Source organism: Perca fluviatilis, chromosome 20, assembly GCF_010015445.1.
Source record: "Perca fluviatilis chromosome 20, GENO_Pfluv_1.0, whole genome shotgun sequence".
NCBI classification, from domain to species: Eukaryota; Metazoa; Chordata; class Actinopteri; order Perciformes; family Percidae; genus Perca; species Perca fluviatilis.
The window spans coordinates 25,635,102-25,647,367 of record NC_053131.1 but is presented as its reverse complement, the minus strand read 5'-3'; the positions used below and the strand labels follow the sequence as shown (position 1 = coordinate 25,647,367).

Sequence of the window (12,266 nt, the reverse complement as noted above, 5' to 3'; positions counted from 1 at the left end):
GAAAGTCCTGTGTTTGTTTGACCCATCCATCCACCAAGCCTTTTCTCGGATTCTGTCACTCTTTATCCCCGCAGACTTTGTCGCTCTTTATACTATATTATGTCGTCTCACGGCGGCGCCCTCGAGCAGTTGCTCTGAGCGTCTAATATTTCCGCGGAGGGTTTTACATTGGAGTTGAAAGCCTGTTGGGTCTCATACAGACTCCAAGGGTGCCTTTTGCGTCGGTATCAGACGCTGAGAACCGGTTGTATTTAGCGAGACCTTTAGAAAGACATTTTGGTGAGTTTGGACAATGTTGAAACCCCCAGTGAGAATAGATTCTGGGTTTCCTGTTAAACTTCGATTTCCACCCAGATACCTTCCTCACTTTAAATGTGAACTTTTACTACAGTGCCTTAAAAGTATTCGCCCCTTGAACGTTTCGACCTTTTGCCACATTTCCCTCAAAATAAGATATAAATGTAATTTTGTGAGAAACAACAACGTGGACACAATCTAAGTGGAACAAATTTATTTATTCAATTTTAACAAAATATATCAAAATTATTCACCCCTTAGTTAATATTTGTAGCCCCTTTGCTGCGATTACAGCCTGGGGTATGTCTCTATCAGTTTTGACATCGAGACTGCATTTTGCCCATTCCTCCTTGCAAAACAGCTCGAGCTCAGTGAGGTTGGATGGAGAGCATTTGTGAACAGCAGTTTTCAATTCTTTCCACAGATTCTCTTGGTCTGGACTTTGACTTGGCCATTCTAACACCTGGATATGTTTATTTGTGAACCAGTCCATTGTAGATTTTGCTTTCTTTTGGATCATTGTCTTGTTGGAAGACAAATCTCCGTCCCGTCTCAGGTCTTTTGCAGACTCCATCAGGTTTTCTTCCAGAATGGTCCTTTATTTGGCTCCATCCATCTTCCCATCAATTTTAACCATCTTCCCTGTCCCTGCTGAAGAAAGCAGGCCCAAACCATGATGCTGCCACCACCATGTTTGACAGTGGGGATGTGTGTGTGTGATGAGCTGTGTTGCTTTTACACAATAACGTTTTGCATTGTTGCCAAAAGTTCGATTTTGTTTCATCTGACCACAGCACCTTCTTCCACTATTTGGTGTGTCTCCCAGGTGGCTTGTGGCAAACTTTAACGATACTTTTATGGATACTTTTAAGAAATGGCTTTCTTCTTGCCACTCTTCCATAAAGGCCCGATTTGTGCAGTATACGACTGATTGTTGTCCTATGGACAGAGTCTCCCACCTCAGCTGTAGATCTCCTCGCAGTTCATCCAGAGTGATCATGGGCCTCTTGGCTGCATCTCTGATCAGTCTTCTCCTTGTATGAGCTGAAAGTTTAGAGGGATGGCCGGTCTTCGTGATTTGTAGTGGTCTGACACTCCTCCATTTCAATATTATCGCTTGCACAGTGCTCCTTGGGATGTTTAAAACTTGGGAAATCTTTTTTATCCAAATCCGGCTTGAAACTTCTCCACAACAGTATCTCGGACCTGCCTGGTGTGTTCCTTGTTCTTCCGATGCTCTCTGCGTTTAAACGGACCTCTGAGACTATCACAGAGCAGGTGCATTTATAACGGAGACTTGATTACACACAGCTGGATTCTATTTATCATCATTAGTCATTTAGGTCAACATTGGATCATTCAGAGATCCTCACTGAACTTCTGGAGAGAGTTTGCTGCACTGAAAGTAAAGGGGCTGAATAATTTTGCACGCCCAATTTTTCAGTTTTTATTTCTTAAAAGTTTGAAATATCAATAAATTTCGTTCCACTTCATTATTGTGTCCCACTTGTTGTTGATTCGTCACAAAAATTACAGTTTTATATCTTTATGTTTGAAGCTGAAATGTGGCAAAGGTCGAAAGTTCAAAAGGAATACTTTCGCAAGGCACTGTATATATTTGGTGCAGCTGACAAAAGTGGCCCTTGATCTGTGGCTGATGCACTCGTTCAACAGTATGGAAGCCCACCTGAATACTCACGCTCCCACTGAAATATGTCCGTCACGCTATCATTGTCCATGCTGAGCGTGGTGCCAGACTCTGGAAGGGTTGAGAGAAAAAAAATGACTCATTCCCTTTCACTCCAATGTCACCTTGGCTGTCGCGCCGACTTGAATTCGTTTGGAGCCGGAGTGAATTCTCGAGAGTGACGGTGGAGATTGCTAATCCGTCAGAACGATTTGGTGACAGGCGAAAGTGCTAATCCTCCCATGTTATTCAGTGCCAGTGAGGTCTGCCTAATCCCTCGCTGAGGGTCTGATGTAAAAAGAGATGACGCTCACTAAACAGCTCTCTAGGAAAATGAGAGGAGAAAGTTCACGCTTCCAGTACACACTGACATTAACACCGCCAATATTTACTGCTGCTCTGTGTATTATGTGGTAAATATCTTTTGATTCTCATCCAAAAACCTATTCACGGGATGATTGACAGCAGAGTGAAGACATTTTGCTCCTCAGAAATCATGACTTTTGGGGAAACGAGGGCTTCTGTGGGATTTAAAAAAATCTTGGTGTGAGTTATTTAAAACTGTTGTAAGTGATGCCGCTGCAGCTTATTTTTCTCACCCCCTTCCTAAATACAAACTGATTTGAAGCAAGTGAGAACATGTTGCGGCTTTGGCACAAAACGTCCACATGAGTTCAAACATCTGTCTGAAAAAACTAGCTGCTCCAGAGATCCAGCCAGCATTCAGGCTTTCATCAGATTCTTGTTATTAATAATTGGCAACAGGCAAAATTACTACCTAGAAATGGGAAGCTGAATACAGAGAAAATACCAGGTCCCATGCTGACATAATTTGTAAGTGGAGAAGACTTTCCAGGGAATGAGAGGAGTGTAAGTTCTAAGAGGAAAGAATTGGGAATGAGAGCATATTATGATCGCAAACCCCCCCCTGGCAGCTAATAGGAAATGACTTTTAAAAGCTAGTGTTAATTATAGAGCTGTCAGGGGCATCTTGCTTTAGTTTGAGATACCTAATGTTTTTATTATTAGTTGAAACAATTTATTTTTTAAGAGGAAATGAGGTATGCAGTGACCCAGAGGTAGTGTGCAGAAAATAGAAGCAAAAGTATGTCCCCAAGCACAGCAAATGAATTGGAAACTTGTATTCAAACTGCATGAGTTAATCACCTAATTATTAGCACTCAGATGCAATACAGTATTGTTGACTCTTCGCCTCTCGCTCACAGAGATGAATCATCGTTTCTGACTGAATGAGGGGCCTGAAGCATGGGAGGAAATGAGCACGAGGGATTTGACAAAAAAAAGGCTCTAAAAATATATTTTGATTGTAGAGAATGCATGTAACGGGCAAACCTAAAGAAATAGTTTGACATTTTGGGGGAAAAAAGTCTATTTACTTGCTTGCCAAGAGTTAGATTGTAAAAGATGTATGTAAGATTTTAAAGATTGTAAGATGTATTTATTTGATTAGGACAATGCACATTAATCAACATTTTTGTAAATGAGCCCATGTTAGCCAGACAGCTAATTTTCAACTGTATAGTCCTTGCTAGTTACCTAGCATGCACGTCTTTAGATGATGATGAGAAGATTGATGCCACTCTTGTGTCTGTCTGTTAATCCTGTAAAGCCTGACACAATCTCATTTAAAAAAAAAAATGAGGTGCTTATTGAACCTTTTGACAGAATTTTTATTTTATTAAATTTGCATATATTATTTTCTGTTTGTATCATAGATTATACTTTCATGACAATTTATGTATCTCAACTGTGTGTTTTTTTATAAACACAATTGTGTGGTTTCATGGGGGATTATGTGTGGGACTATTTCTTGGCCTGGAGCAGTGACTTTCTGGAGTCTCCGCTGACTGCCAGGGCAACCTCTAAGTAACGACAGGACTTCAGGAATCAAAGAACACAACAGTCTGGAACTTTACTTTCAAATATTAATCATATGAATGATTAATAGTTGGATTGGTCTGCATTGTCCACTCGTAGACCTAATCATTGGCGTATTTTTATTTATAAGGCTATTCTCGGTCTGCTTCCATCTTATCTACAGCGGTATATCCACAAGAACAAAAAAAGGAAGTTGTTATCTTCGTTCCCAGGGATTATTCCTCTTATCCGTCCCTAAAGTCTGCACTGAACTGGGTAGAAGGGCGTTTTAATATGCTGCTCCCTCTACTTGGAACGATTTGCAAAATTGCCTGAACCTTGGTGAGTTGGTCTCACTAGATGACATGAAGGCAGGCACATCTGGTGGTAAATGTCTTTGACTGATTGATCTGTTTGATCCAAGTTGTATAACTTCTGGCGAACATTGTTGAATGGCTTGATATTTCATGATCCTGTAATTTATTATGTATTTTCATTGTGAATCGTTATATGCTTTATGTCTGAAACTCTGGTAATTGTGCTGCTGCCTGTCTTGGCCAGGACACTCTTGTAAAAGAGACTCTTGATCTCAATGAGTATTTTCCTGGGGAAATAAAGTAAGATATGACGTGTTGATTTACCTTTGGAGAGAATCAGGCTAGCTCTTTTCCCCTTCTCTCAGTCTTCATGCTATACTAAACCAACTACAGTATCTCCTGGCTCCGGAAGACAGAAGTAGATAAGCATATTTCCCAAAATGTTGAACTATCCCTTCAACTACTGTTTTGGTTATTGTAAACTGAGATTGTACCAATACCTCCATACAGCAGGCAAAATGTGTTGCTCCCTGTATTTATGTATTAGTGCTATGATGGGTTAAACTTGATTCTTTTCAATATCCAAACATCTGTACTATAAAAGCAGACACAAGATGTTAAGGAAGTCATGTTTCTCTTCTTAAAGTCAATTAAAATGCCTTATTTATGAGGTCCCTGGCTGTTTTCAAATGAGAGCAATTTCCATTGTTCTCATTTTCTCTGAAATCCAGAGAAGCGCCTGTTGAATCTTAAAATCAAGGACGGACTTTAATCAATACTTGGGATCAATGTGGGCACCATATAATTGCAACAGGCTCCTACTAGGACAGTACAAATGTGTCCCCTGAGTTTTGTGGCAAACATAAAAATGTTGACAACAAGAGACCGTCTAACATCAGTGGGCTCCTTTTTTCTCTTTTATGTCTAGAGGTAAGGAAAATGTAAGTTAACGTATGACCTTTTAAAGTGGAGACGCCTCTTTGCCGTAATCTGAAATTGATTGTAGCCACGGAGTTCCTTCACCTACTGAAAAAGAAAATCATATGTGACAATTTGTGTAGATTTTCTCCAGTCAAGTCCAAAACCTTGTATGTGGGCTATTTTGGTGTTTTCAATATGGTTGTTAGGATTTCACACAAGCTTAACCGAAGATAATCCCATGCACAGCTGCAGTGAACCTTGGCTGGCACTCCTACAAATGGCTGTAACTTGGAACTAAACGATAATGTAGTGTTGAAACACATAACTTGGAACTTGTTTGCAGCAGATAACATTGGAATGGGAGCGGGAAGACAAATCTCGTTTTGGTGAATGGGGAAGAGGCCTTTGAATTAGTGGTGGTAAACTTATACCATGAAAAATGGATGAGTTCTACTTCCCGAGACTAAAATTAGACGGGAACCTAATATGGTGAGTGTCCTTCAAGTAACACTGGGATTTATAAGCAACAACAAGAGACACGGTGAGAAAAATCTGCTATTCCACAAAACACTTGCCAAGATAGGTAGAGAAGCCTAATGCCAGTCGACACACTGTGGAAAACCTGATTATTCCTTTTGGAGGAAACCAGAGCAGCCATTGAAATGAAGCAATGGCCTCTTTTCAAACAATCATCTCACACAATATGATTACTGTGTGACTGTCCTTCAATGACAACGGTGCTGAGGTAGAATATCAAATGGCATAAAGGATAAATGTACAATGTAGTATGAATATTGATACACAGTTTTCTGTACCGTTAGCTACAGATTTGATTGTGTGTGTGTGCATGCTAATGTTTAGGGGAATACATTTTAAGTTGGATCATTTGGCAAGCAGCTAATAGATGAGCTCAACTAGTTCGCTAATTAATGAGGAAAATGAGGAAAGACCTTAATTGACTTTTTTTGGGGTCCTTTACCTTCTGGAAGAAGCATCTGTAGGAAAAATCCAGTAATTACTTACTGACATTTAAAAGTACAAGCTTAATGGCTTTTTAATTTCTCAATTAAAGCTTTTGTATTGATGTTTTACATTACATGTCATGTAGCTGACGCTTTTATCCAAAGCGACTTACAATTGCTATATATGTCAGAGGTCACACACCTCTGGAGCAACTAGGGGTTAAGTGTCTTGCTCAGGGATACATTGGTTGATGTATCGCAGTGGAAATTGAACCCGGATCTCCCACACCAAAGGCACATGTCATAGCCACTGCGCCATCACCACCCAACTTTACTGCAAATTAGTAACTCACGAACTACCTCTCAAGTTTTTTGTTGTGGCTGAAAGCAGAAAGTAATAGCTTTTTGTCATCCAAACATAGGTGTGAATATTCAGGCATGACAGGATTGTTAAGGAGACATCCGTTACATTCAAGCCGTTGCCAAATGAGTTGCTACAAAGCTAATTAAGACTATCAGCTCCACACAAACTCTCTCTGTGTTTCTCAGTATGACTATGTTCAGAAGATTGTGGCGTCCGGTGACTTTCCCGCGCAGCAGCTCGAGTGAAGATAATTACCTCTTCTGAAGAGTCCATTATGTTTTTTTAATTCTCCGTGTTCTCCTTGGCTACCAGCAACTGCGTTGGGGGGCAGTGCGCGATAACGTAAGGCTTGTATCATGTCAACACATGATCAGTTTTGTTGTCATTACTCAGAATTCCTCATGGGGGGGGTGACAGAAACTACGCACTACAGCTTTAATTGCATCTACCAAATGTAAGTCCAATATTCCCTCTCTCCTTTTAGCTCTGTCTTTGGCTCCACCATCTGAAGGAGATATCTGCGCCCTTTAGCTACAAAATGCTTCAGTATGTTCACCAGCTTGTTGCTAACATCTTACTTTTGGTGCTGAGAGAGCTTTTTATGGTAAACAGCTGCCTGCCGCGTCTTAAACGCACAATATGTAATTGTAAGAAAATGAAAAAAAAAAAAAAAACATTTGCAGCTAGGGGTCTCTAAATCAAAATAATAACAAAATATGGAATTCGGTGACGTCGTGAATTAGCGTGGGATCAGGGGAGTTGTGGTCTTCATCACCACCATTGCTGTCGTGGCAGTCAGCCTCTCCCGGTTAGGATTCCTTCAGTGTTCATCGTTCAGGAGGTTTTTACCAGGAGCCGAATTATCCGTAGGGGGTCTCCTCCTCTCCAAAACAAACTAATCCAGTGATTCAAACCGGTAAAAACACTGAATAACGCTGTTAATATAAATATCAGGGTTTTTGCCGATGCTGTTTGGCGGACAGAGGACGAACCAAAGTGGCTCAGCTGAACGTAAGAAATCACCAAGATACAAAAAGTGTATTGGAAATACTGTGGCTCAAAACTGAATAATAAGTCAATTTAGGACAGCTTCTGGCAGACAACAACAATGCTGATGCATGCTGAAAAGGGGATTTGACTCCATTGAAAGGCATTACCTTGATTAAAACTACAGATTTCTCTGGGTTTGAACATTGCTGGAAACATCTGGGAGAATGGACGACTCAACAAAATATATAACACAGGTCTAGTTGTTTTAAGACATTTTATTGCGCAAAAGTTACATAGTATACCTTTAAAACAGCAGTGAAACTAAATCACAACAGTAAAACCCAAAACGGTGAACAAATAGAGCAGAGTTAGGCTGATCGTTTTCTGTGGGTTTGGGACTACGAGTGACACCTATCACATTATACATAGTCATTGGATCCATTGCTAATCTGACGCCATTTGATTCAGGCGTGTGCCGACAGTCACAGAATTGTGATAAGGTCTGAGTGAGTAAGATTGCCGTCACAACCTTTACGTAAAGGTGACTTGTGTGCTTATTCAGACATGAGCCCATCATGTAAAAATTGCCATCATACAGTGTCTATGTAACGCCTAGCATATCAGAAAGAGCCTTCAATTTGATTTTAAAAGTAACAAACAGGAATAAATAAATGGCACCTGCTGCTGTGACATAATTCAGTTGGTGGAGAAAACGTTATGTTCACATTATTCATGTCCACAGCATGGAGGCTCTGTTGCTGCTGTTTGTTTCAGTTCTGGAGGCTGTAGTTTCGAAGCACTAGGCCGTCCCTCCCTCTGTCTTTCAGTACGAGCAAACACTGACTAAGTATTAACTGGACTTTTCTAAATCCAGAGACTGCAGGGTGAAGCTGCATCCCTTCTGAGTCTGCAGCACATCAGACATACAACAAGCCACATGGTGGAAGACAGGATACACTGTTGATGGCTTAACAAGGCACCGTTTCAGAGGAAACATGGCCAGTGGTGCAGAAAGGAACTGCTTAATTGGCAGAGTTTGAATGCACAAGCATTAATTAGCCCCGAAGAACACGGTTCAACTTCCGATTCCCAACAGCATTCTGAAAACTCCGCTGCCATTTTGCACTCTGCAGGGTGGTCAGTGGGTGTGCAGTGTGCCACAATTCCCCAGAATAGAAAATGCATTTGGCTTGTTAGCATTTGTTATGAATAGACAGTGAATTATCATTAAAATGAGCTGGGGCTATACTGACAGTTGTGCTTTTTGCACAATCCACATCTCAGTTGTCTCAAAGCTTAAAATGCCTGCTTCTCTTTCTCTCCATCTTCTGTGTACTGTAATGGTGTGGACATAAAAAGGGTAATCAACAGGGATTTTCTTTGATATGTATCCCTCATGTTTTCTTTATTTGGTGTCACACATCAATGTCCCCCTTTGAAACGGCCTCGAATCACATGTTAAACATTGCTTGTGGGTCGTAAACATAATTTACACGCACGTTTGTTTGTGCAACAACGCGTAGATGCAAAAAGGATGATCGGTTTAACGATGTGTCCTTTCAGGTCAATTGCGGTGTATGTTATGTCACATACTCACACTGCGGCAACAACCGTCTACATGTAAACTCTCTCATGTGAAATAATTCCATTATTCATGCCACTATAAAATCTGGAAATGAGCTAAGCAGAACAGTCAGGCCCATGTTTAATATTTCAAGGGAAAACATCAGGATGAATGAATATTGTACGACTCCAGTTATTCAAAGTGACAAATGAAAAAAAAAATATATATATATTTATATATTATATTTATATATTTTTTAAAATAAGCAAACACGTGTAAAATAGGCATTTAACTTCTTTGCAGAGGCTGTATTGAATATGATTTATGTTGAGGAAAATAACAATGTTTTTTTTCCAAGGAAGCTGGGTGCAAAATAATTGCATCCAGTGAATTCAAAGCCTCATATTTGCAATGCTGTGCGAAAAGGAAGAAAGGGTTTATAGCCAAGATTATTATGCACCACAAAAGCCACCCATGCTTTTAAATGTTGTATACCTTTAACCGCACATCTTAGGGTAACCGTGCTATTAACGTTAGCTTAAAGTTTCTGTACTGCAGATGGTACTTCTCACAAAGATACAGCACACAGCATTGATTTAATGGACACCTTAGGGCACAAAGAAAAGTCAATAAGAGCATTATTAATTCATAGATAATTTTGTGGCGATCAATACTGTAATTTGGACAGTCCAATTAAGTCCTCCTCCTCGTCTAAAATGTATTTGCTCTGCTCCTGCCAAATGCCGCAGATTTGGAAAGTGGTGTGATAATGAACAGGGCTTTAATGGTGCTCGTCTTGAAAGATTAAAAACAACATGTGCACCGAGCATTGCTTTGAGTATTTCAGAGATCTGTTGGAAGAGCAGATTCTCAAGCTTTACTCGGTTAAATTCACATTAGAAATCACAGTCAACTCGAGCAAACAAGGGTTTTATCTAATCTCGTAAGCTTGGCTTTCCTCATTTCTTCATGTATTTCTGCTTTACTCATACGGCGCTCTCTTTATTCTTCCTTCTTCTCTCTCTCGCTCTCACTCTCACAGTGACTCATGCATCACCCTACAGCTCCTTTTCGGCTGTCAGATTTTCTACAGTTTCACTGACTCTAATCCAATTCAGAACCAAATCCCAAAATGCTCAACCCTGTAGGCTGCCCTTCTCAATGACCCCCGTCACCATTACCATTTACCCAGAATTCTGTGGGATCTTGTATGTTTTCCATCTTGCCCATGACACGGTTGGCTCTGAGAGTTTCTAAAAAAAATCATGGCTGGGCTTGAAGGGAGTCAAGAAAGGGCCACCACAGTACTGTATGTGTGCCACCTAGGTCAGCCTGGGTCAGAAACAAAGGCCACTCAATCATAAGCCAGTAATGTGCCATAGGTAACTTCAAGTCTGTAAATTCTTTATTTGAACTTCCATTAATAATTATATTATCAACTTGTAAAGCTGATATTGTGAACATGTTGGCAAACAGCTTATTTACACACAGAGCAACATTAGCATTCATTTGGAGTCACGCTTCTGTCCACCTAGCGACTCAATCCAAGCCTCTCACTATTCTTCTAGCTCTGTTTTGGTCTCCACGAACTCCTGAGGAAAATAGCTGGCTCTCTAGAAGCTACATCATAGATACAGTGCCTTGCGAAAGTATTCGGCCCCCTTGAACTTTTCGACCTTTTGCCACATTTCAGGCCTCAAACATAAAGATATAAAACTGTAATTTTTTGTGAAGAATCAACAACAAGTGGGACACAATCATGAAGTGGAACGAAATTTATTGGATATTTCAAACCTTTTAAACAAATAAAAAACTGAAATATTGGGCGTGCAAAATTATTCAGCCCCCTTAAGTTAATACTTTGTAGCGCCACCTTTTGCTGCGATTACAGCTGTAAGTCGCTTGGGGTATGTCTCTATCAGTTTTGCACATTGAGAGACTGACATTTTTGCCCATTCCTCCTTGCAAAACAGCTCGAGCTCAGTGAGGTTGGATGGAGAGCGTTTGTGAACAGCAGTTTTCAGTTCCTTCCACAGATTGTCGATTGGATTCAGGTCTGGACTTTGACTTGGCCATTCTAACACCTGGATATGTTTATTTGTGAACCATTCCATTGTAGATTTTGCTTTATGTTTTGGATCATTGTCTTGTTGGAAGACAAATCTCCGTCCCAGTCTCAGGTCTTTTGCAGACTCCATCAGGTTTTCTTCCAGAATGGTCCTGTATTTGGCTCCATCCATCTTCCCATCAATTTTAACCATCTTCCCTGTCCCTGCTGAAGAAAAGCAGGCCCAAACCATGATGCTGCCACCACCATGTTTGACAGTGGGGATGGTGTGTTCAGGGTGATGAGCTGTGTTGCTTTACGCCAAACATAACTTTTTGCATTGTTGCCAAAAAGTTCAATTTTGGTTTCATCTGACCACAGCACCTTCTTCCACATGTTTGGTGTGTCTCCCAGGTGGCTTTTGGCAAACTTTAAACGACACTTTATATGGATATCTTTAAGAAATGGCTTTCTTCTTGCCACTCTTCCATAAAGGCCAGATTTGTGCAGTATACGACTGATTGTTGTCCTATGGACAGAGTCTCCCACCTCAGCTGTAGATCTCTGCAGTTCATCCAGAGTGATCATGGGCCTCTTGGCTGCATCTCTGATCAGTCTTCTCCTTGTATGAGCTGAAAGTTTAGAGGGACGGCCGGGTCTTCGTTAGATTTGTAGTGGTCTGATACTCCTTCCATTTCAATATTATCGCTTGCACAGTGCTCCTTGGGATGTTTAAAGCTTGGGAAATCTTTTTGTATCCAAATCCGCTTTAAACTTCTCCACAACAGTATCTCGGACCTGCCTGGTGTGTTCCTTGTTCTTCATGATGCTCTCTGCGCTTTACACGGACCTCTGAGACTATCACAGAGCAGGTGCATTTATACGGAGACTTGATTACACACAGCTGGATTCTATTTATCATCATTAGTCATTTAGGTCAACATTGGATCATTCAGAGATCCTCACTGAACTTCTGGAGAGAGTTTGCTGCACTGAAAGTAAAGGGGCTGAATAATTTTGCACGCCCACTTTTTCAGTTTTTTATTTGTTAAAAAAGTTTGAAATAGCCAATGAATTTCGTTCCACTTCATAATTGGGACCCACTTGTTGTTGATTCTTTACAAAAAATTACAGTTTTATATCTTTATGTTTGAGGCCTGAAATGTGGCAAAAGGTCGAAACGTTCAAGGGGGCCGAATACTTTCGCAAGGCACTGTATATACGAAGCTACATTCTCCA

The 12,266-nt window shown here is 40.6% G+C and overlaps 1 protein-coding gene across 3 annotated transcripts in view; it reads left to right on the top strand.

The window, feature by feature from the left end:
* The window catches only part of lingo2b (leucine rich repeat and Ig domain containing 2b), a 42,212-nt gene that overhangs the window by 21,233 nt on the left and 8,713 nt on the right, over positions 1–12,266 (top strand). Inside the window, exon 1 of one of the 3 annotated variants that reach the window (XM_039787060.1) lies at positions 5,569–5,589. The exons of the other annotated variants lie outside the window; for them this stretch is intronic. The gene's annotated coding sequence lies outside the window, so the exon portion shown is untranslated. Of the gene's footprint in view, positions 1–5,568; positions 5,590–12,266 lie in introns of those variants that run through there. 3 annotated transcript variants of the gene reach the window in all.